The sequence below is a fragment of the Bactrocera neohumeralis genome, chromosome 5 (assembly GCF_024586455.1).
Source record: "Bactrocera neohumeralis isolate Rockhampton chromosome 5, APGP_CSIRO_Bneo_wtdbg2-racon-allhic-juicebox.fasta_v2, whole genome shotgun sequence".
Taxonomy (NCBI): domain Eukaryota; kingdom Metazoa; phylum Arthropoda; class Insecta; order Diptera; family Tephritidae; genus Bactrocera; species Bactrocera neohumeralis.
Genome location: NC_065922.1, coordinates 51,720,869 through 51,746,265, shown reverse-complemented (window position 1 = coordinate 51,746,265; position 25,397 = coordinate 51,720,869). Strand labels below are relative to the sequence as shown.

Here is a 25,397-nt window from a genome sequence, read left to right as displayed (position 1 = left end):
TGGTTGGCTTACAGTTATCAGAGCTTTAATTTAATCAGTCAAGCGCTAAAATACACTGTTGCACTAATTAAAAAAGTGTTGATTTGTAAAATACGCAACCAAACGGAATTCCTATAATAACAATTTTTTTAGAATTTGTACCATACTATATTAGTACACTACAAGTAAATGATGTATGTATGTACAAATGTATCAAAAAAAGAAACAAAAGAAAAAAGGCTTGTGTAAAGAATATCAACAAAAATGCAAAATAATTGCTGGAAAAACGCAGAAAAGTTTAATTTTTTCAGGAAAAAATGTGTTAAGGGAATTACATAACATACCTATTACACATACATATGCTTATGTTAACTGTAAATTAAAAAGAGTAGGTAATTACATAACCTCAAACAAATCGGTAGGGAAATGGCTTACACTGCACTCAGAAATTATATGATTTTTTTTAGTATTAAAATACTGAATAATAAAAGTTTTAAATATACCCAGTATAAAAAGAGAGCTTGTCTGATGTTTAAATTATAAAGATAGAAAATATGTATGAAAATATGTCACCGAAGGTTTTTTAATGTACTCTTTATTCGATACATATATGAAATTCGTACATAAAGTTTCATATAAATTTGAGCAATCCAGCTGTTGTATGAAACCTGTGACTTTGTTTCCCTTTTTGAAACTGAAAAATCTGGTTTAAGTAACGCGTCATAAATCCCCTAACCTAACATAAATGACATTTTTTTCAGACCTGTGGTCTTCAAGAGTAAATGAAACTCATATAATTTAATGTTATGGTCAAGAATTTCGCTTTACACAAAACAATGGAAAAGCTTTTGTCATCATGTTTTAGAAATGATTTCGGCAAGTGACCACCGCGGCTGACTTTAACAAATTCTAGTCGATGGACTCAATTTTCAACATTGTTTTGTAGTAATCAGGACCGTATGTTAGCAATAACGCGCTGAATATGCTCTTCCAAGGCGTCATTCGTCACGGCATTATCTGCATGAACATGCGGGAGATAATAAATGCACTAAAAAATTCCTTCAACAAATTGATTGTTTCGTAGATTGTATATCATGTAGCGCCGTCTTCATGAAATCAAAGATCGTCCACGTCAACATCCTTCAATCCAAGAAAGAAAAGTCATTAATCATGGCGCTATAGTGTTCCCCACATATTTCCTAATATTATGGCCGTCTTAACTTTTATTGAAATAAGGATCAGTGATTCTTACTACCGATAGAATATACCCAATATTGACTATTTGTGGATGTAACGGCGTCGCAACAATGGTTTTGGTACCCATCTCGGGCACATTAGCCGAACCTGCGACGCGCTTCATTATCGTTCGGCTTCAAGTCTTGCACGAATCGGATTTTGTAAGCTAGCAAGCCAACATCTTTCCGCATAATACTTATTCCATAAAGTGGATGGACACAGCTCCAATTGTTTCGACTGACGGTAGATGGACTCATTCGACTCTTCTCGATACTCTGCTCCACAGCAGTAATGTGTATAGCTCTCAGAAGAAAACGTGATCAGCCTTATAAACTTGGCCGATCGGAAGGAATTCGGAGTGCACTACACCTCGATATTTGAATAAAACTTTCAACATAACCTTGATTGTTGACCTTACTTGACTTGGTTTTTCGGCTTCGGCTCATTGTTTCTACGATATTCGGCCGATAGATCATCTGTTTCTTGGGTTGTAAGCATAGATCCAAGACCCATCGCCACTAATAATATGTTCCATGACATCGTGGTAGCCGGAAAGCCTTGTTTCACAGACGCAATGCTGTTTTTCGAAAAAATTTAGTGATTTTGAACCAATGGTGCTTTCTCCTTTCTTAGGGCCAAATTCTCTTTCAAAATGGTTTCCATAGAGCTCACTGACAGTCATACCAACCCAGAAAAAAAATACTTCGACGAAAGGGTTTTCGCGCGAAATTAAAATTGGAAAGTATTATAACGCTGCCTTGAACAATAATCACTGGGGAATTTCGTGAAGGGTTTGATATCTCAGAAACTAAGAAAAAACTCGCGTATGCAGATGGACAGATCAGAATAGAATTGAGTTTGTACTGCGACCTAACCTATGCTGTGCTCTTTCCTCTATGACATACTATATATTCAAACACTATGAACGAATTCCTGGTTGGGCGCTATTGAGGTGACGTGATTCTTGTCCAAATATGTGTTGCTAGGCTACATTTGGGTATTCAAGAGTTTCCGGTCGCATAACCGGCAGTGTGGACAATAAGCCATGTCCAGTTGATCTAGTGCTTCTGGAGCCTGCTGTGGTCAGACAGACAATCATGGCTAAGTCTACTGAGTTTATATAGCTAATCATGTTTTCTTCCGAGAGTTATAAACATTACTCCTGTGGAGCAGAGTATCGAGAAGAGTCGAATGAGTCCATCTACAGTCAGTCGAAATAATTGGAGCTGTGTCCATCCACTTTATGGAATAAATATTATACGGAAAGATGTTGGCTTCCGACCGGCCAAGCTGTCGACAACGACTGGCTATTCGGCAAACTCAAACGAACGCTCCGGGGAAACCGTTCTGGGTCAATTGAAAACATTACCAGTAAATCGCTACGCGCATGGAAGGCTATTCCGGAAATTGATTTTTACAAATGTTTCGAGGAGTGGAAAAAACGAAGGCACAAATGTATTGTGACCAAGCGGGATTACTTCGAGAAGGACGACATCGATTTTCAAAAACAAAGCAATAATTTTAAAATTTTAAACAAAGTCTTACTATAACAATATATCACCTATTTTTTGGGGGGGGAATGAAGTTGCTATAAGTGAATGGTTTGAGCTGAAAAAATAATAAGAAGTGGTACAAATTTATACCAAGTCTACGTGTCTCGCTGACAAATACTGAATTTAAAAAAAATATGTGAACTAATTAAGTCAAAACACTTGCCTTTTACGGTATTTTTTCTATGTTTTTATTCATTCATTATATCGCATTACATACAAAAAGTGGGCATATGTACTTTGCAAACTGATAAAAAACTAAATTATGATATGGCTTTTACGCAACTGTCGCATATGCTCAAAGCAATTTGATTTAATTATGCTTATCAAAAAATAATTCTAAGCCACATCGATTATCGCCATTTGCATAATTAATGCTATCCAAATATCATTTCCTATTTGGTTATATCGCATGCGATTAACTTTATTTGTGCGTTCATTGCTTCAAAAAAGCTGGGGGTCAATTCCTGTTGACCACATCATTTTGTGGACGGCACTCTATAAATTATTTAATTTTAATTATTCGCTCTGTTTGACTCACACACGAGCATATATGGTATTAAAATATACTAACTGCATATATACACATACATACATTGGGGTACAAACAGCAGATTGCAACCGCAGTGTGTCAAGGTTTCAAAAACTGCATTCGAATTCGGTCACTGTTTTTTATTTTGTTAGCTGCTGTTAAGTGGCGCGCCTGCGGGTGGGTGGGTGTAAAAATGCAAACATTTCAAATATTCACAAAGGTTTTTATTTGCCTTGCAATTCAAATAACGTAAAACCATTTTGCGGCGCTTGAAACAACATTTGCAATTTTTATTGAGTCCATATTGAGGTGATCACGTGAGTTAGAGTACTGAAATGAGTGCACAAAATTTACAATATTGGCCAAAACATTGTACATTAGTGTTTAAATATATTGTATGCAAATATTTATTGTAATTATAAGTGTCCATTGTTCCGTTAGGCTACTGAAAATCGACCTAAAAAATTAAAAAAATTAAGATTTGTTTTAGTTGTAGACCAAGTAAATGGTGGTTCAGGATCTCCTAAAATATTTAATCTTAAAAGCAGTGCTCTCAGAACTTTTGCTTTAGAAGTCGCAGTAATACTTATTGCGCCGTAGAAACGATTAAACTGAAATCTTTGGATTATGTATTTTTTAAAGATTTATAGATCCGAGTATGTTGGGGGGTGTGTGAGATTTGGTTGGAAATGGTACCACTTTTCAAAGGTTTTCGGAATCGTTTCCATTTTCTATACAAAAAGTTTAAGAATAGAGAATGCATTCGCTACAAAAATTTTAGTCTTTTAAGTGTAGACTATTACTCTCCTCACTTCTGCCAATATTTTACATACAAGTGCAGTAGACGATTTTACATTTGACGTTAGTTTCTGTAAGAACCTAACTCATACCGCTATTACCTTCGGAGAGTTCATGTGCTTTGAGGCGTGCTGAAGAGTTTGTACAGCTTCTAATAGAGTTTTCGCCCTGCCAACTTAATTAAGTGCAATAATATTATAATTGAAAAACCAGTTTCTGTCTTTCGCACAGCCGACTACTCCATCAACGATAGGTTCAATTAACGATGAGCTGTTATACTTGCGGTCTTCATTTGTATTTTTGCTGATAAGAAAAATTCATCAGCTTTTTGCTATTTTATGAATGCACAACAACCAGCAGAGTTAAACACAGCCAATTTTACACTATGGACAACAACCTGCAGAGTTATGTTCCAGTTACAACTCGATTTCAATTCGATTCAGAATTAATGTATTCAAATTAGATTTTATTTTGTATGGCAAATCGATCTAAATTAGCGCTTTAATCGAGCAAAGGCCTGTTAATAGATAGATTTTAAAGCTCATTTTTGTATTTATACCTACATAACTTTCATAACACACAAGACTTTCACATAGTTTTGGACAATTGGTTCAGGAGATTTATGCTGTTGAGTGGCACAAGCTTTAGTCTTAGATAATTAGAAATTACGTGTGTATACAAATTTTCTGCTGATAATAAAACCAAAAAATCAAGAAAAACAAATAAAAAGGCTTTAACCTCGGTTGTACCGATGCTGTAATACCCACATTTAATATTCACATATACAAAAGATTCTTTACAAGAGCTTGATTCCGATCGTTAAATTTGTATGGCAGCTATATCCAATAGTGGTTCGTTTGGAACATATTCGGAAATTATAGCATAATCTTGGACAATATTCCACGCTAAATTGAAGATATTTTGTCATATAAAAAAGTTTTCGATGCCAGCTTCTTAGTGAGAAAAGAACGATATCTCCAAACCTCAAGACAAGTCAGACAGACGAATATAGCTGAATCGACTTAGTTCATTACACTGATCAATTGTCCACAAAAAAATATGAGTGACCACATGAGGAAAACGAATCTTTTAATTTTCTTAATATTGTAGTTTTCAAAATTCTAGTGCCACAAAAAATGAATTAAGTGAATTGGACCAACAACAATATGACAAAAACCACCCCTACTCTGTGTGTAACGGTCCTCTCGTACATTTCTGGCCAATAATTTGGTCTGTGCCAAACTTCTACGAACAGTTTCAATATTAACTGACAAATTCCGTTCGTCATGAATGCTCTTGGCAGTGGATGTTTTGCGCTTTCGTCCACGAGTTCCATTTTTATTTATAATTTTTGCTACCATTTGAGGACAGTATTTTACGAATTTTTGGATCTCTTTATAAGTTTTCCTAGTTTTCCCATTTTTTATCGTTTCTCGATTTTCCTCTGTACAATGTTTTCCTCTACACACTGGAGAAAATCCCAATAATTAAATAAAATAATAACTAATTAAAATTGCTCCTACTTAGTTTATTAATTTTGAATATTTTTTATGTTAAAGATAATTTTGAAAACGAAATATCTAACACCCCTATTATTTTGTGGAAAGCAATAACAAGTGTCTCCGAGAACTAGCAAAGCATAAATAGAATAGAATAAAAATGTATTTCATATGTTAATGCTAGTATCAAGTTATGTGTACCATTATTGTACCGCGTTTTTGGCACTCCTACTATTTTGTAGACATACTGCATATCTATACTTTTTTGGGTCTCCGACGTTTTTTGCTGTATTACAAAGTTCATGACAAGCGCCAATGTTGAATACTTATTGATTTTTGGCCTACCGAAAGTGAATTTATTACAGACCTTTTGAACAACGAAAACTGCACACATTTTTAATGAAAACACTGCATTATTTTATTTCCAATTTTGTGCATCCATCATATTTCAATACGCCCCTGCTTCCTGTTCTCAATAGAATACTCGCTGAACTTGAAATAGAGAGCTCTATATTTGAAAAGTATGAAACGAAATGTTTTGAAATTCTCTTGCAGATTTTGAAACTTCGAAAATTGCTTTTAAACCTTACCGAATATTGAGATTTACAAGCTTTATAGCATAATAAATAAATTCAGCGAACTAAGTAATGTCGAATGATCGAATTGGTCCGACAGTTTGAAAAATTCAATGTGATAACTCTTAGTGGTGAGTGGTAGTAAGAGCATCAACTTGAAGAGGTGAAATGCATAATAATTAAAAAATCAGACAAGCACTCAAGATTAGCGTGATTCTTTACGTACTTGGGGTTTGAGTAATAATGGCAGGCAAAAGCTATAGAAACGATGTATGTATGGAAAATATTGCTATTTTGGTTAAAGCGGGTATCAAAGGAATAGTGGGCACCACCCTTTATTAAATGAATTATATCTAAATGATTTTTTAAAGCTTGATAACTTTTTGAAAAAAAACGCATAAAATTAAAAATGTCATCGGGATTTATTTGATAACGAGAGATTCATGACATTTACTTTTGATATTTTTTAAAACTAATAAAATGTTGTCTTCCAAAGCTGGAATAAACTTTACTGCACAAAAAATAGTCTAAAGGCGTTAAATCGCATGATCTTGGTGGATTGCCCATGCATTTGCACTGTTTGGTGTGGTTTGTACGCTGGTGGAATCATTGGACCGTATTTTTTCAAAGATGCTGTTGGACGCAATTAAATGGCGATCAAAATGCTAACAAACTTTTTGTTGAAAAATGAAAATACAGAACTTGGTTACATGTGGTTTCATTTTGCGATTTAACCGCCTTTATTAAATCTAAAGTCTACAGAAATTATAGCTTTTTTAGACAACATTTCCGAAGAAATAGTGGAAAAAGTTGCCCAAAATCTCAGGACTCCGAATTAAAAGACGCAGCCGCGGTCAATATTTAAATGAAATTATCTTCAAAAAGTAAATGTCATGAACCAATCTAACGTTTCAAATAAAGAACTGAGATTTTGCATTCCCAAAAAAAAAAAACATTATCAAGCTCTTAAAAATACCCGATAGTAGTTCTTAAAACTAAATGAAAAACACTGCATTCCCAAGGTATTAACAGTTTAAATGTCATGCGGGGAGAATTTATAAGGAGAGATCAGAAGTTTTGATATTTTTATTGTATAGAATCCACCAAGGAAAGCGACGTGATGTTACAATGAAATAAATTCTTAAATTTGGTCTAAATATGTTTTACCATTTTGTTATTTTTTTCGTTTTTGCCGATAATTTTATGCCATTTATGATTTGAAGAAATTGTCTCCCAAATATCCACCTCAATACTTGCTTCGCAAATCTAGCTCCGTTTGCAGATCCGTTTACGCCAATTTTTGATGACACAGTCCAGTGTTTCGGCTATATGGTTGATTGGCGTTAATCTTTGATTTAACATACGCCCAGACAAAATAATCTAGACTCGTTAAATCGCATGATCTTGGCGGCCATTTCTTAAAATTAATGAGCTGTGGAACTTCGCACGCAATGTTTCCACGTTTAGACGTGAAACATGAGGCGGAGCACCATCTTATTCGAAATAAAGATCGTTTGCGTGATCCCATTGAATTCTGGAACAAAAAAAAATCAGTCAACATCGTGTTTTATGATCGATATTGATAATAATGACATTTTCTGGCACATTTCGTAAGAAATAAGGACTGTTATTGCCACCATACTCCAATCCGCAGCTAACGGTCACTTTTTGTGGATGCAATTGCTTGTTAACTCGGCTATAATCGCGTAAGCGGTGTCTACGCCAATTAAGAAGAAGAATTGCTTTTCCTGAATCTTACGAGGATTTGACTCACCTCGATAGTGACAATTTTGTTTATTGACAAAGCCATTAAGCTAGAAATAGGCTTTATCTGAGAAGATGATTTTTCGGTAAACGAAAATTTGTGATTTTTCGGAGAATGTGAATTTTCATAATAATTTTGTATAACTTCCAAGTGTTGTACTAAAGTGAAAGGTGACACGATGACATATTGTATACAAACTGCTCACACTGACAAACCCGTAACCATACATGGCCACGACTTGAGCGCGAGCTGACAAAATCACAACATCCCTATTGGTAGATGCTGTTAGCTTAAGTTCTTTAGTCGATCGCCAAGAAGGGTATTACACATGCAGTGTTAAACACAGTTTGTAAATTTAGAAAAACTTCGTGTAAAATTATACCCTCATTTAGCAACCGTTTACGGTACATTTGATGAACTTAAGGTGGTCTCTTTTAAAATTTCTTTAAAAAATCGATTTTTTTTATTGTACAAATCGAAGGCTTAAATTGTCTAGAATATGTTGGTAAAATGTTTTTTCGATCCGTGAATTAGTTCCGTCGCAACACGACTTTGAACGAACTTATGTTCTGAGCAATGACGGACTGTTTTCGAACTTTGACACGCGTTTCCTCGAAACAATATTTTTCGAATCTGCGGTCATTCTCGTTTTTTAACCATTCAACCAATTATCTTCGCGTTTTGCCCGTCTAAAAGAAGACAACATTCTCCGGCGTTGTTACTTACAAAATCGCAATATTTTGATCATTAACGAATTTTTACAACAGGACAAAGTGGAAAATTCATGCGAAAAAACGACACTTTATTTTCAAGTGGCGGCCGTTTTGTTTCTATAATTAATTTTTTCATGTTTTTTAGGTTGGGGCGCATCCATGGAATGTTATCATTAGGATTCGTTTGATTTTCTACTTGTAGACAACGAATTGCGACTTGTATCGTGCCCGCAGATGAGGTCGGTTTTCAAAACACCTTTTGCTGGAGCCGCCATTTTAGACGCCATTTTTGACACCCGATACTCAAAAATTCTGATTTTATAGATGAAACCTGAATAAACATATTGCAGAATAGCGCACATGTCTAAGTCAGTTTACTTCTTAAAAAAAATCAAATATTAGGTACTTTATGCGCAATTATATAAGAGGACCCCCTTAACAAAAAATTCTATTGCGCAATTGAAAAGTGCGACTATTCCAAAATATTCTAATCTTACTTCGGTTGTCTTTTTAAACAAAAAATCTTGAAGTTGATCTCCTTACCTACTTCATACTTCCTGTCCCAAATTAAATATTCATGATGAGCATCCGTGATGAAAAATATGTATACATATACACGTAATATGCAAACCATTTAACTATTTCATCAGCAAAAGTATCCTGTATGTAAGCATAGCACACCAATTTTTATTATGTCATGAATATCTCAAAATATGATAAAATATTATGTAGCAAGGCATATGACAAGCAGGAAGGTTTCTAGTTCTTGCCGTGTTGTTGCTGTTGTTTTTTGTCATAAGTCAGCATTGATGCATAAGGTAAGAAAAATGTGCAGCGTCAGCGTTCTTGCGATATGCTCACTTCGTCTGCGGCAGCAAGCAGCCAAATCGCGACTTGGCAATTCGGCGGCGAATTTTCATCGAGAGGATAGCGGCGCGACGGGAAGGAGTCGAAATAAGTCGAGTGGAAAATATTTTATATTGCAAAGAATTCGCAGCTGGATGCGTGTCGTTGCTATGTAAGAAGAAGAGACGAGAAAAAGTACAGTAGAAGCATATTAGATTGCAGGCGGCAGCTAGATGCTGCAAAGATTGGATGCAGAGCTAGATGAATTGCATTTTTTGCAAGGCGAATATGACTTACTAGCGGACGAATATACGCACAAGCAAAAGTACAATGTACATACGTGTAAAGCACATGTAAAATATTTTACAAATATGTGGCATGCAATTTGTGAGTGTGTTGCGTAATAGCTGATGGCATATATACATATACAAGTACACATCAAATAATATAAATTTATGTGTGCAACAAAAAATATCTGGCATAAACATACATAAATACACATGAATGTGTATTGTTACATCTTTCTTGGCAACGGTTTCTATACCATTGCCTCCGGCTGCATTCATCAACTTCTGAAGCACACATAGCCGAGTTTGCCAATTCGTATGCGTCCAGATTGAAATTAACTTCATTGGAAATTTCCGCATATTTTCTGAAATGAAATGGAAATGCCTATATTCTGTAATGAAAGTTGTATTTGACAAACTTTTCGAAAGCGCAGCAGCGCACAGTGGGCAAGTGATGGTGAAAATGCCCACATTTGTATGCAATATAAATATTTTTTTAGCGAGCATTCTATGTAGGTGCTCGAATTTAGCACGTTAAATTGGGCTGTAACGAAGCTATAATATCCTTTACAGGTGTTGTTTAATTTATAGCATAAAAGGGTATAAAATGATATTTTTCGTAATTTTGATCGGCCAGTTTGTATAGTTCCACGATCTAAATAATTACTTCGAAGATTATAGCATTGCCTTAGAAAATAATCTATGTCAAATTTCATGAAGATACCTTCTCAAATAAAAAAGTTTTCCATACAAGGACATGGCTTTAATCTTTCAGTTGTATGGCAGCTATATGCTATAGTTCTCCGATATGAATAATTTCTTCGGTTATTGTAGCGATGCCCGAAATAATCAAGTTTCACAAATTTTGTAATGAAAGATTTTCAAATAGAAAAGTTTGCCATACTAGGACCTGAGTCCGATCGGTCGGTATGGCTAGCATATATGTGGCTGTTGTATAGTTGTCTGATTTGAGCAGTTTCTTCGAATATTGTAGTGATGGTTTGGATAATAGTTCAAACCGAATTTTGTGACGATATCTTGTCACATAAAATAGTTTTCGACACATGAACTTAAGTTATGTCGGTTGATTTATAGGGCAGAGATACGATATGGGTGTTTTATATCGGCAGTTCCGACAAATATGAAAAATATATATTAAAACTTGATGTATTCGGAACTAGTTACCTAGTTGCCATTACACTAAAACGGCTGTATCTTTGAAAATATCCTTTTAATGAACATAACAGGTGATCCAAAAAGAGGTACTTTTTTCAATAGCATTTTTTGACAGATCACAGATTGTTAAGCTGTCATGTTATTTTTGTTCAGTATTGTTGGGTATTTCATCGTGAAAAGACTTACGTCTGAACAACGTTTACAAATCGTTCAAGTTTATTAAGCTTTTCGCTCTACTTATGGTCACGTAATTGGCCTACTGAGCGTACTATTCGCAACACTATCACTCATCTTGAGACCCGGCATTCATTACTGGGTAATATTTGACCGAATAGACCACGTCCACCACGCAGTGAAGAAAATATAGCAACCGTACCTGAGAGTGTACCCGAAGACCATAGAAAGTCGATTTAGCACCGTTCGCAGCAACTCGGACTGACTTATGGAACGACTTGGCGCATTTTACGTCTACGCTCGTAAATTGGAAGCATACAAAACACAGGTTGTGCAAGAGCTGAAGCCGCTCGCTCTATGTGCTCTTGAAAAGTTCACAGAAGATCCGACGTTTTCGAGCAAAATTTTATTTAGCGATAAAGCCCAATTCTGGCTCAATTAATATGTAAAGAAGCAAAATTTCCACATTTGGGACGAAGAGCACCCTGAAGGCATCAAAGAGTTGCCAATTCATCCAGTAAGAATAACAGTTTGATGTGATTTGTGGGTCGGTGGAATCTTCGGCTCATATTTCTTCAAAAATCATGCAGGATAACTGGCTTTTTGATGCTTGAAATTGATGCTCGTGATCTCAGCGACATTTGGTTTCAACACGACGGCGCTTCCAACAGATCGCATCAATCAATGGATTTATTGAGAGAACACTGCGGTGAGCAGATTATTTCACGTTTTGTCCAAGATCGTTTGATATCACACCGTTAGACTTTTTCCTTTGTGGATATGTAAAATCCAAAGTCTATGCGGACAGTCCCGCTTCGATTCAAGTCTTGGAGCAAAACATCACGCGTTTCATTTGCCAGAAACCATTCGAAATGTTGGAAAGAGTCATTGACATAGTTCAGCGAATCAAGAGACAGTAGCTACGCTGTCTAGGCTATGTTGTCGGGTTGGAAAAGAACATAGCAGCCAAATTAATTTGATAAATTAAGATTATAATTAGGAAACCAATTTTTGCCTGTGCAAAAGGGCAATTGGATTGTAGGTGGTTATAGGAGTTCTGACTGGACACTTTCTGTTTGAGATTTATGCAGTAAGATTGAATATCTTACGGGATGCCGGCTAAATCAGCTGTTCCTCCTCGAAGGTATGGCTTTTGCCAAAACATAGCAAAAGCTCCTTGGATCTCATACATTTAGACAGCCAGGTGAAATAGCGGAAATAGAAATAACGCATCTAAGCAAGTTTGTGATAAGTTCAGACCACTTTTTACGAAAGCTGTGAAAGCATATCACCAGGAGATGGTGAACCTAATTCCCCAATCTGAAGAACCACAAGCTACTTAAGCTAACCTAACTTAGATTGCAGAAATTTGGCTGTCAGAAGGTTTCATATACCGTATATTTGCTTACCAACAACAAAATAAATAAGACCATTTATTTATTGCCCCAAATGTTTTATATGATGCTCATTAATACTCCGAAAAATTCATAGAAGCACCCTAGAAGCCCTGCTTATTAAAACTAATATATGTATATATCTCAAATTAATAAATCAAAGTGAATCGCTTCAATATGTTTATAGTTTTTGCTCCTAAAAATATACAATGCCGTAATTAATGAAATCACAAAGTGCTGCTTATATTTCAGCTCGCAAATAAAAAAAAACTCGCTATAAAGTGGAACTTGATTTTTATTGTTCAATTTGATGAAATAATTTCTTACCGTAAAACTTAATTTAGCTTTTGACTGATATCAGAAATAGTATGTAGTTTCACAAAAGGTTTATATCATTAAATTCTACAAATATGTTTTTGTATATTTGTAGGTAAGTCCCACGACCAAAAAATATTAAAGGGCGTTAGCTTATTTATACTTTTGATTTGTAAAAACTAAAATTTTTAATTTTAAAAGTATATATTTTTAACTACCATTTTATTTCTGCCACCCCACTGTGCCCAAATTCACATTTAATTTCAAATCAATGTTGATCCAACAATTTTTCGAGGTTAGATGAATATAGACGTCAACTTACTCATATACATATCTATGTACATATCATATATGATGGTTTCATATATCTTTCTTACAATGGAATACATAGCTGGGAGCGCATTATTAGCAGCATTTTTCCCGGAAGAAACTTTTGCCTCATGAATTTCACTGGAAAATCGTTGCATTTTAAATTTTTAATTTATGTTGCTTCGGCAGTAAAACCAAATAATAGATTTTGCTTTCAGATATTTGCATTTTGTGGTAATTTGACCGGAATGAATGAATAAATTTTCTTTATCTTTTGTTGCAAAAAATTTCCTTCGGTTGAGAGATATGAATCAGACTTTTAACAGATTGATTGGAAATAAAGACCAGCGTAAATAATTTTTGAAATGAAAATAAATTAGCTTGGGATGAAATCCTAAGACTAAAGATAATATAACCAACAGTAGAGAAGAAAAATGTATGGGCGATCTGCAGTCCCGAAAAGAAAGGGGAGGGGAAGGGAGAGGGGCATGGTTGAACACGGTTTATCTCGATTTCCGGCAAAACTACTAGTCCTAAAGAAAGAAGTTACATGACAATTTTGTAGGAAATGAATAGATGTACATTTGTTGTGTCACGACCTTTTTAGAACTCAAAATTTATATGAAAAATTCACTTAACCCTTGACTTAATACTTGTTGCCTGAAATTGAAGCTCTCGATCTCGGCGACGGCTCAGTGAATAAGGGCCTAACGAACTAACGCCTAAAAAAAAAAAGAAATAATGTCTAAGAATTGCATATAGGAATTAGGCGGTTGTTCATAATGAAAGAATGCCTAACATTTTAGGAATTTCTTCATTAAAATTATTAGGTGATTCTTCATAATGAAAGAAAGTCTAACAATCAAAATGAAGAAACGCCTAATTAGGTATTTATTCATTTTTGATTGTTAGGCTTTCTTTCATTAATGTTAGGCGATTTTTCATTTTGCTAAAAGTGTGATTTTTATGGTTGCGAAAGGTAAGTTCCCTTTTACAAAATATTAAAATGAAGGTGTTAGTTTTGCCTTTTCCAAAATGCATACACCACCTTGTAAACATTCTGTAAAAGGGAAAATTATAAGATTTCAAAATCATAGAAGCAATTTGTTGTTGATTTTTTTCACGGTGACACCCGAAGTATTTTCGGTTTTCTTAAAAAGAACACGGACTACATCAGCTGTCGAGGCCTATAACGGCGTTATTGGCCGCATCATTCAAAAAAATGGAAATTTTTTCAAATTTGTTAAAGCTCTTATTGATGAAGAGTTTAATATATTTTCTTAAAGTTCTAAGCATTTTAATTTGAATTGTTAGGTCTTCTTTCAATATAGGGGTTCTTTCATTTTTAAAATTAGGCTTTCCTTCATTTTTAAAGTTAGACGTTCTTTCACTTTCTTGTTAGGCGTTCTTGTTTAGGCATTATTTCATTTTTAAAAATTAGGCGTTAGTTCGTTAGGCCTTTATTCACTGAGCCTTATTGAGAGAACACTTCGGTGGGCAGATATTTTCACTTTTTGGGTCGGTCCATTAGCTATCAAGGTCGTGGTATATCACACCGTTAGAATTTTTTCTGTGAAGATATGTAAAGTCTAAAGTCTATACGGACAATCTAATTCGATCAGGCCTTGCAGCAAAACATCACGCGTGTTATTCCCAATTTGCCATTCGAAATGCTCGAACGAGTCGTCGAAAATTGGACTCAACGAATGGACCATCTGAGTCGTAGCCGCGGCCAACATTTGAAATAGATAATCTTCAAAAAATTTAATGCCAAAGAATATTCTTTCGAATGATAATAAACATTCCCCATTAAATTTGGCGTTTCTGTGTTTTTTCTTTAAAAAAGTAGGGAACCTCGAAATGGATCACCCATTACATACTAAACTAAGCGAAGAAAAAATCTTGATATTTTCTTGTATTCAGAGGTACTCCAATATAATTACTGACGCTTTAAGATTATACAGTAATTTCACCAACAACCCATAATATCGAGGCTTCACAGTAGTTGTTAGAATAGTCCGAAATATATCACTTCATTTGAAGGTAATCTTTTTCGCAATCATGAATAAAGATAAGATAAGTAAAATTCATGAGATGAGATAAAAATAACTTATACATATACATACATATGAGTCTTTATTATACTTGTATGCATTAACACCTTTGTTATCATTCTGATAAGAAATGCTTTTATTTTATTTATTTTAGAAAGTCTTCTTTGATTTCAAATTCGCTTATCGCGTAGAAGAGTAAATAAAGCGTCACTTATCTAACACCAACACCTACAAACAACAACACAAACACACATATGCATTTTGAAAGTACATTCCCCTCACCGCTGGCGGTCTGATTGCCCTTCACGCATAACCAAATATGATTTTTATATATTTTGCAAATATTTTCTATGCAATTACATTTGGGAGAATGATGTAAGAGGGCTAAGTAAATATGTAACTTCAAAAAACTGGCAAGAAGTGCAAGCAAAGAGATAAAAGCAAGCGAAAATTCTCAATGCTTATACTTGTACATATGTATGTATGTACATATGTATGTGCCTTTCTACTTGTATTTACTTAGAAATTTGAATGTAGTATTTATTTTAGACTACAAAGAGCCGAAAAATGTGTGTGTGTAGTATGTGGAAGAAGCTGGGTAAACACGAAAGTGAGAAATGCTAAATTGAGAACATGAGCGCAAAAGAAAGGCGCAAAAAGTGTGCACACATGCCGTTTAAGAAGCGCAAACACAGAAATTTTCAAAGGCGCCTACACGCCCATACGAGATGTCACTTCCTCACGCGCCACTGACGACCTGCGAAGGGGCAAGCCGGAGGTCGAGCAGATGCGCTTTGAAGTGGTAAAGATGTGAAAACAAAGTTCGCGGTTCTCTTTGAGCAGTTTTTTGCCTCTTCAAATTGAATGAATGGGCGAAGAAAATGCCACAAAAGCCTGGACGCGCTGTTGCGGGGTATGAGTACATAGCGGTACTTACACCTAGTTGGTACTTAGTGTTGTTAAGTGAATATGAGTGCATGCTATTTAAGTTTTTGAGAGGGATTCATGTAGTTTATGATTCCAAAAGATAAAAAAGAGGTATAATTATATTAAAAATTTAAGATATGGCACCTACAGGTGGATAGATGTTCAGAGCTTTTGATTCAATAAGAGGGGGATGCTTGGGTAGGTAACAAATACATGTTTTAAACGAAATATTTTCATCCCTTCCACCTTTTAACATTTGAAAAACACTGTGATCCATGGAAATTGTGATTGAGCATTGCTATTTTCTATCTCCGAGAGTAGCCAGCGCGCTCTACAGTGAGGAGGTTTTTTTTCTGGTTCATTAACCAGACTCAAAGAGTGACCCTATTATAATATTATATAAAAGAAATCTGTGATATCTGGTAGAATTAATTAAAAACTATAAATATTAAAGAGCATAATTCATGTTATGTTTTAACCATAATTGTCATCAGAAACTTAATATAGACGTTTTGTGTGATAGAAGAGGAACATTAAGAGATTTGAGAGATAAGGGGTTTGCCTTTTATATTTCGAGAGAAGAACAAGAAAAAACGTTAACTTCGGCTGCACCGAAGCTGATATACCCTTCACAGGTGGATTTCTTTTAGTAACTATGTGTTCAGTTTATATGGAAGCTATATGCTATAGTAATCCGATCTGTTATTGCCTTAAACAGTAATCTATGTCAAATTTCGTGAAGATACCATGTCAAATGCGAAAGTTTTCCATACAAGTTCTTGATTCCGATCATTCAGTTTGTATGACAGCTATATGTTATAGTAATCCGATATCGGCAGTTCCGACAAATAAGAAGCTTCTTGAAGAGAAAATGACTTTTGCAAAATATCAAAACGATATCTTAAAAACTGAAGGACTAGTTCGTATATATACAGACAGACCGACAGACGGACGGACAGACAGACAGACGAACATGGCTAAATCGACTCAGTTCAACATAATGATTTTTATATGTATATATATTTTATAGAGTCTCCGACACTTCCTTCTGGGTATTACAAACTTTGTGACAAACTTAATATACCCTGTTCAGGGTATAAAAACATGAGTAGGTACATATATAAACGGTGATCCATTTAGTGGCTCCTACTTATTTAAAGAAAAAACACAGATACTTCAAGTTTAATGGGGAATGTTTATCATCATTCGAAAGAACATTATTTCGCATTTATTTTTTGAAGATCATCTCATGCTGGCCGCGGCTACGTTTGAGATGGTCCGTCCGTTGGGTGCAATTTTGATGACTCGGTCGAGCAGATCGCCTGATAACTGACGAAAGACAAACGTGATATTTTGCTGCAAGCCCTGAGCCATATAGACTTTATAGTTCACAAATCCTCACAGAAAAAAGTCTCACGGTGTAATGTGACGACGGCCAATCGCCCGAAAAGTGAAATCATCTGCTCACCGAAGTGTTCTCTCAATAAATGCATTGATCGATGCGATGTGTGTGAAGTGACGCCGTCTTCTTAAAACAAAATGTCGCCGAGATCACGAGTTTCAAATTCAAGCATCAAATAGTCTGTTATCATGGTGCGATAAAGATCGCCATTGACTATAACGTTCTCTCGGCATCATTGTTGAAGAATTATTTACCGATGATTCCACCGGCCTACAAAACACCACAAACCGTTTTTTTAGATGAAATGACAGCTCTTGAATCTCTTTGGATTGTTCTTCTCCCAAATGCGGCAATTTTGCTTGTGTACATATCCATTGAGCAAAATCTGGCACGAAAACGTCGAATCTTCATGGAACATTTCAAGAGCGCATAGAGCGAAGTGACGTCGCTTGGGAAGGTTGAGCCATACATACATGTCCGGAAAGTAATTGGACTCAGTCGTTTAAAAAAAAAATATTGAACCATTGTTACAATTCTTTAAAAACTTTCAAAACAGGCTTCTGGGTCAGTGTAGCGCTAACAGCGCGATTTCCACGCATTGAAGGCGTCCCGGAAGGTATTCTCCGGAATAGTCTTGAGAGCCGAGGTGCATGCTGTTTGCATCCCCTCTGTGATCTCAAAATGCTTGCCTTTCATCGACCCTTTCAGGCAAGGAAACAAAAAAAGTCCGCTGAGCCACATCTGGGCTGTAGTGTGGCTACGGAAGCGTTGGAATGCCGGCCTTGGTTAGATAGCTGTTCACAAGAAAAACGGTGTGAGCTGGGGTGTTGTCGTGGTGCACTTTCTTGAGGACTTCCACGTAAAACTTGGCATTGACGATTTGACCAGGAGGAACAAATTCATGGTGGAAGATGCCTTTGATGTGAAAAAGGACAATGAACATCTTTTTTTACGGTCTTCATAAGCGATCTCTTTCCGGCCCTCCAAAAAGGCCTTTTGCCACCGAAACACACCACTTCTTGCTAAAGCAACATCTGTTCAAGCCTGCTTCATCATATCAAACGTCTCTGTAGCAGATTTACCGAGTATACACACACAGAATTTATTCACGTACCTCTGCTTTAACGAACGCTGCATTTTCGGCTTACACCACTCACGAAAACGTTTGGCCCGCCTTTCCAGGTGCTCGGAAACAACTGACCAGCCGATCGCTCGTTAGCTAGGAACGCCCTCTACCGAATCCAGTCGGTGCGCACACGCTCCGAAGTACCGTCGCGGCGGAAGAAAATCCGTCCTATTACTTTTCGGGCAAACCCTGTATGTCAGTCCGAATTGCTACGAACGGCGCCGAGTCGACTCTCTACGGGCTTTGTGTACACTCTGAGCTACGGCTGCTATATTTTTTTTTTTCAAGGTCTATTCGGTCGAATATTATCCAATAATGATCACCCATTAAAAGATTTTCAAATTTCATGTTGGCTTTATACCGTCCAAATCGATTAATATATAAAATATATTAGTAAAGTTAACAAAACGTATAATACTAGGTATTCTACAAGTATAGTTTACAAGTATAGTTTAAGATTTGAACTTATGCTAACAAAATGTAATGATTTTCGTTACTCTAGCAAGCCGGTTTTAATTCTTAGAAGTTGCAAGAGCATGAAATGTTCGGTTAAACCCGAACTTAGCTCTTCCCCTACTTATTTGAAATACATTCTCTCCAAGGGCAATGGAAAGTATATTTTGTGAAAGAACATGAGCATTCCTCTTATGAAAGTATTTTTGCATGGCTACATGTTGACATGCAAGAGCCTTTTATAATATTTTCAAATAGTTTTTACATAAATTTCGGTATTCAATATTTTTCTCTATTAATGCTCCTTCAATGTATAATTTTGCTGATATCCAAGGTCTGTCGCAAAAGAAACAGAACTTTTTAAATATAACTGTTTCTGGTGGCGCCACCTATTGATGGGTATATAAAATAAAAAATTTGATCTCTTGTTGACATTTCGTAAAAAATTTAAGACAATTGGATAACTACAATCGATGTTATCGATCAAAAAGTGACAGCAGCTTTTGGTCATCGGTCGTAAAATGCATTTGGAACAAAGAGCAAATATTAAATTTTGTTTTAAACTTGGGAAAACGTTTACTGAAACATTTCAAATGATGAAAAAAGTTTATGGTGATCAGTGCCTATCCCGTCGTAATGTGCATGAGTGGTTTAAGCGATTCCAAGAAGGTCGTGAGAACCTCTGTGACGATCAGAAGTCGGTCGTCTTCAGAAGTCAAAAATAAATACAATGCTGATTTGTTTTTACGATTCCGAGGGAATTGTACACCGAGAGTTCGTCCCACCTGGCCAAACGATAAATGCTGTGTTTTACCTTGGTGTTATGAAGCGTCTTTTGTCACGCATTCGTTGTGTTCGACCACAATACCGTGAGGCATGGTCCTGGCGCCTGTTGCACGATAATGCGCCGTGTCATCGGTCGACGCTTGTCACTGATTTTTTGACAAAAAAACTCCATATTAACCATTAATCACTCACCCTACTCACCTGATCTGGCACCCTGTGATTTTTACCTATTTGGAAAACTTCATTTGCCCATGAAAGAACACTGGTTTCAGGACATTTCAGCTATCCAAAAGGCGACGACCGACATTCTCAAGAGCATTCCGAAAAATTACCTTAAACACACATTTGAAATGCTAATTGACCGTGATAAACGCTGTATTGAAGCACAAGGAAACTATATTGAATAAAAATATATAACTTTTGAAAAATATTAATTTTTTGTTGCTTGTTATAACAGTCCTGTTTCTTTTGCGAGAGACCTTGTATGTATACTAATCATGCGCTGACCAAGCCACAAGCTCTTTGAGTAACTATAAATAAATACTCAAAATTCATAGCACGTTATAAAAATGAAGACCTCTGCTTGTTGGTGCATATGTAGGCGTGTGTCTGTGTGTATAGTTTTGAGTGTATTGGTGCTATCGCCTGAATTATTAAAACCACAAACTCAAAAATGATAGCATTTGAATTATGCAATTAACTTGTTGGCGAAGTGGTCACGGAAATTGCGGCCAACGAGAGGAAATGTACGAAATGATTGTAGAGACAAAACCCCAAAACGGATGAAATTGACATGAAAATCGAAAGGGCTGACGGCGATCACATTACAAATATGTCGATATGTTTGTTTGTGTGCGCTTAGTTATTTGCACGGGAGCATCAATATTAATGAGTTGTTCATAATGTGTGTGGGAACGGTAAATTTAACTGTGCAAATGTGGCATTGTATTGTAAATACATATAACTAAGGGCTATTGTTAATGTTGTAATACATATATGTATGTGTGTGTTTGTATACATCTGTTTGTAGAGAATCATAGCTGCCGGCGCATGCCGTTATATATCCTTCGGAACAGTTGCACTTGAAATTGCTGACTATAAATAAATAAATTGGCAAATATTTGCTATGCTCACCCATACATTTGTATGCATATATGCGAGTGTGTGTGCGTGGGTGCTTGCATTGTGCCCTGCATTATATTCATCAGATATTTTATTCATTATTTACCAACAACACACTTCGTTTTAATTGTCAGCCGCAAATATTGTAGGAAAATCAGGCAAATATGCTTGTGCGCATGTATTGGTGTGTGGGTGAGTGTGCGCGCCATGGCAACACATGCATAATAAATATAGCTCACAAATATTGTGTTCTTGCAAAAATGTGCATTGTTTCCATAATTCGAATAATATTTTGCTGCAAAACCTGCAAAGTGCAGAGAATTAAAAACAATGACGCGTAAATTGTGCAAAGTAATTAATTTGATATCATCAATTTATTGTGTTTTTATTGACTTTTTATTTATTTACGAATTTTGTTAGAAAATTATAAAGTTGATTTATTATGCTTCGCATAAATTGCTTTTAGCATTATTTGCAATATCTAATTTAATTATTATGTACTCAGGTATGGAGTATTTATAACGAAAAAACCGAACGAAATTGTAATGAGACAGAAAAAGCCTCATAGATCTAGGTAGACAATTTTTAGAAACCAAAAAATGTATAAAATAGCAAGCAGTAAAGAAAAAGGAACTTACGGACGATTTAAGGTCGGCAAAGAAAGGGGAGGAGCGTGGTTGAAATAGCAAGGGGTATAATTGGTTTTCTCGATTTCCGCCAAAACTACAAGTCCTATAGAAGAAAGATTTGGGGCAATATTTTAGGTAATGAAAAGAGCTACAACTATTGTGCACTGACTTTTTTCATAACCTCAACACTTATTTGAAAAATTCAAATAACCAGGTTTTTATATTTTTTATTCTTATCTTGTACACAAAATATTTTTCTTTAATGAAATCGGTGTAAACTTACTTATGTCCCAAAGACACTGTGTTTAATTTCGTTTAAAATATACATTTTTTGCCCCTATGTATATTATTAATATCCATAAAAATACCAATTTTCAATTAAAAATTCTCAAGTAAAAATTTAATTTTTTATTTAAAAAATTCTAGAGGACCCGTCCACGCTTCACTGTGGCTGATACGTAGATAATACTACTACTTCCGTCTATACGATTTCTATTAGTTGGATTAAAACTTTTAGTTAATGAGATATATAATATGTATATAGATGTGAGGTTTTGTTATTGTTTTTATTATTGTTTTTTATTTCTTTTAAGAAATCAAATATTCAAATATTTCTACAAACATGAATTTTGAACAAATACTTATTATTTGAAATATAATTTTTGTATTTATGAGTTACTTAGACATAAAGAGAGAGTATCCTATGTCCTTACCCTGGTTCTAAGCTACCTCCCTAACAATTTTCAGCCAAATCGGTTCAGCCGTTCTTGAGCTATAAATGGTGTAACTAACACAACTTTCTTTTATATAATTATATATGTAGATGTACAATACCATTGAATTGTTTTTTTTTTTTTTGAAAATTTTCAAAACTTCTTTTTTTATTATTATTTTATGTGATAAGCTCAAAGATATTTGTTGTTATGTGAGAGTCTTTTGATCTTTGTTATGGCCTTTTAGGTACTACAACGAATCGGCGGTACCTAAATTAAATCATAGCCGTATGCTACATTGATCAGATATCGACGGTTCCGATAAATTGACAGCTTTTTGAAGAGAAAAGTACTTGTGCAAAATTTCAGATCGTTATTACAGAAACTTAAGGACACATTCTCGTATGTACTGACAGATGGACATGGCTAAATCCACTTAGCTAGTAACGCTGATCAGTTTTATTACATATAGTGTTAACGCAATGAAACTAAAGACGAGAAAATTTTTGTTCGAAAAATGTTTGAAAGCGTAAAAAACTCGTCCCGAAAAGCTATGTTCTTCTCGACGACATTTTCTCACAAAATTGTAAGCCTAAAACTATGCAAGACTGTAACACGCCCTCGCGATTGCACACTGCCTTCAAAAAGTCATGTATGGTGGTTATGAATATTTCTTGCTAAAATAATTGAATAAATATAATACAAGTGCAAAATATATAATTTGTTGACTATATTTATAATATATATAGTATATATATGTATATATGTTTATATGTTTTCTCATACCAAAGTACGACTAAAAATTGTAAAACATGAAAGACTGTAAGGTCTTTGTAAAATTATTTCATGGTTTTCTATTGAAATTTTATTATGAGGGAAAAACCTTCGGATAAGAAATATTATTATAATTTTTAGTTTTCGAAAACTCTTAATTCTACCGAGGACGCTGTGTAAGTTTGGAAAACTCATATGAATATCCTTATAAAATTAAAACTGCTGTAAAATCTGTGACAATAAAGTAATAGTGTCAAGAGGTAAACAATTTTATGAAAGCTGCAGGAAAATTAAAAAAATTTGAATTTTTAAATTTATTTAAAAATATAAGTTATTTTAAATTATTTAGAATAGGCTGTAACCCTTTCTGTCACCGTCAGTGTAAATTTGTTGCCTACTTTTAGGCAACATTTTTTTCTCTATGAAATTATTGGAATTTTTACATGAAGTGTCGAAGTTCAATGCTTATTTTGGATAAAAAAAATTATTTTTGTTTATATTTTCAGGCTATAAACAAAATATATATCACAGCCAATAAAGCACGAGAACACTTTTTAAATGGGTGAGTACAAAAGTAATGCTTTTCATTAATAATCAAATGTCACACACTAAGAATTTAGATTTCCCACTCACCCATACACCAAAAAAAAATCGTTTTTCACGCTCTTGATGCAACCTTGAATTTCTTATTCAGTGCATGAAAAGGCAAAAGTTTGGTAATATGGCAAAAAGTTGCATGCAACATAATGCTAAAAATGTAAATTTCAATTTTTATCACGCAGATGTGGCAAATCAAATGGGCTTCATTGAATCTCTCTTAGCGCATTCGTTGCATGTGCACCACTTGTGTTGTTGCTTGTTGTTATTGTTGCTGGCTTATTGCATTGTTGTCGCAGCAGCAGCATAACAATGACAGTAATCGAGCGAAGGCTGCCACGACAGTGAACTTCGATGCAGAAAAAGAAACGCAAATCTGCGCTTTTCAACACACACACACACACATAAATGTCATGTATGGCACTCACACATATGTACATGCATGTAAATGCATGCTGGTGCCTTTGCGCATATGCCTCAGTGACTACATTTGTAAGCCATCAAACAACAACTGCAACTGCAACTGCAACTACAACAACGAGAATACAAAGAAGATTTTCGCTCGCTTCAAGGCTCTTGTTGCCTGCGCGCCGCTCGCTCGGAGACAATCCAGCGGAAGGACGAACGGAAGGACACAACTGGCTGCCAATATTGTGCATTTCGCTAAGCAACAACAATAACACCAGCAACAACGAAAAGTCCCTAGCCCCCAGTGTCACGAATCTGTCACAATGCCAGCAGATTTAGTGGCATCACCCGCACATTTTCTGCTCTTGTTTGCCTGTAGTGGTGTGTTTGTGTGTAAATGTCGCTTAGTATTTGCATTGTGCATAAATATAACAGTATATTCATAACTTCGGTGATTACCAACATATGAAGATGCCGTTTAACTCAACCTCCATCCAACGTAACATCAGGCTTTTATTTAAGAATGCTCGTCACGCTATTTCTAAATACACATTTAGTATAGTATTTGAGTGAGAGTGCAACTTAAAACATTTTTCGCGATCTAGCTCCTCCTTCGTTTGATGATAGAGGGGGGGTGTTGCTACACATAACCTGCGAAAAAAATAGTACGAAGTTTTCTTTTTATAAGCCTGCATTTGCGCTTCTATCAGACACTATCGGAGGTTTCTTCTCGAAAATTTGTCACATTTTACTTAATCTATAGAAAATCATATTTTTTCATTGTGACTGAACTACCAGAAGCGAAGTCCATAATAAGATGTATGACCGCCTTTGTTAGTAATAAACGCTTCCCGGCGTCGGAGCATAAAATTAATTAAAAAATGGTAAAAGGTGTGAACAAACGTTTTCAAAAGAGTTAAGATCGATAACAACTGCAGGGCAATTGAGACATTTTATATTCCAAGACAACAAGAAATCAACTGTTTTCTAGGAACGATGAATCATTGGAAAATTATTTAATTTCCAATAAATTACTATTTAAAATCACATCATGCAGCAATTTAATATAATATTCCGAGTCCAAAATTGTCACTATTATTTTTGGAGATCATCTGGGCTATCCAAATTGATTTTTTCTTCGATTAAAACAACAGTTTTCCACTCGTCATCCCAAAAGCCATATTTTTTGACAAGCCATTTTTGTGTTTGTCTGCTAATGATTGTTTGGCGTACTAAATGCTATCTAATTTGCATAAAT

General features: G+C 35.2%; 1 long non-coding RNA gene across 1 annotated transcript in view; it reads left to right on the top strand.

Annotated features, from left to right (window-relative positions):
- Positions 1 to 23,690, top strand: part of LOC126759802 (uncharacterized) — a 94,720-nt gene extending 71,030 nt beyond the window's left edge. Inside the window, exon 3 of the long non-coding RNA XR_007667081.1 lies at positions 23,641 to 23,690. This is a non-coding gene — a long non-coding RNA (uncharacterized LOC126759802). The remainder of the gene's footprint in view (positions 1 to 23,640) is intronic.
- The last annotated feature ends 1,707 nt before the right edge of the window (positions 23,691 to 25,397 follow it).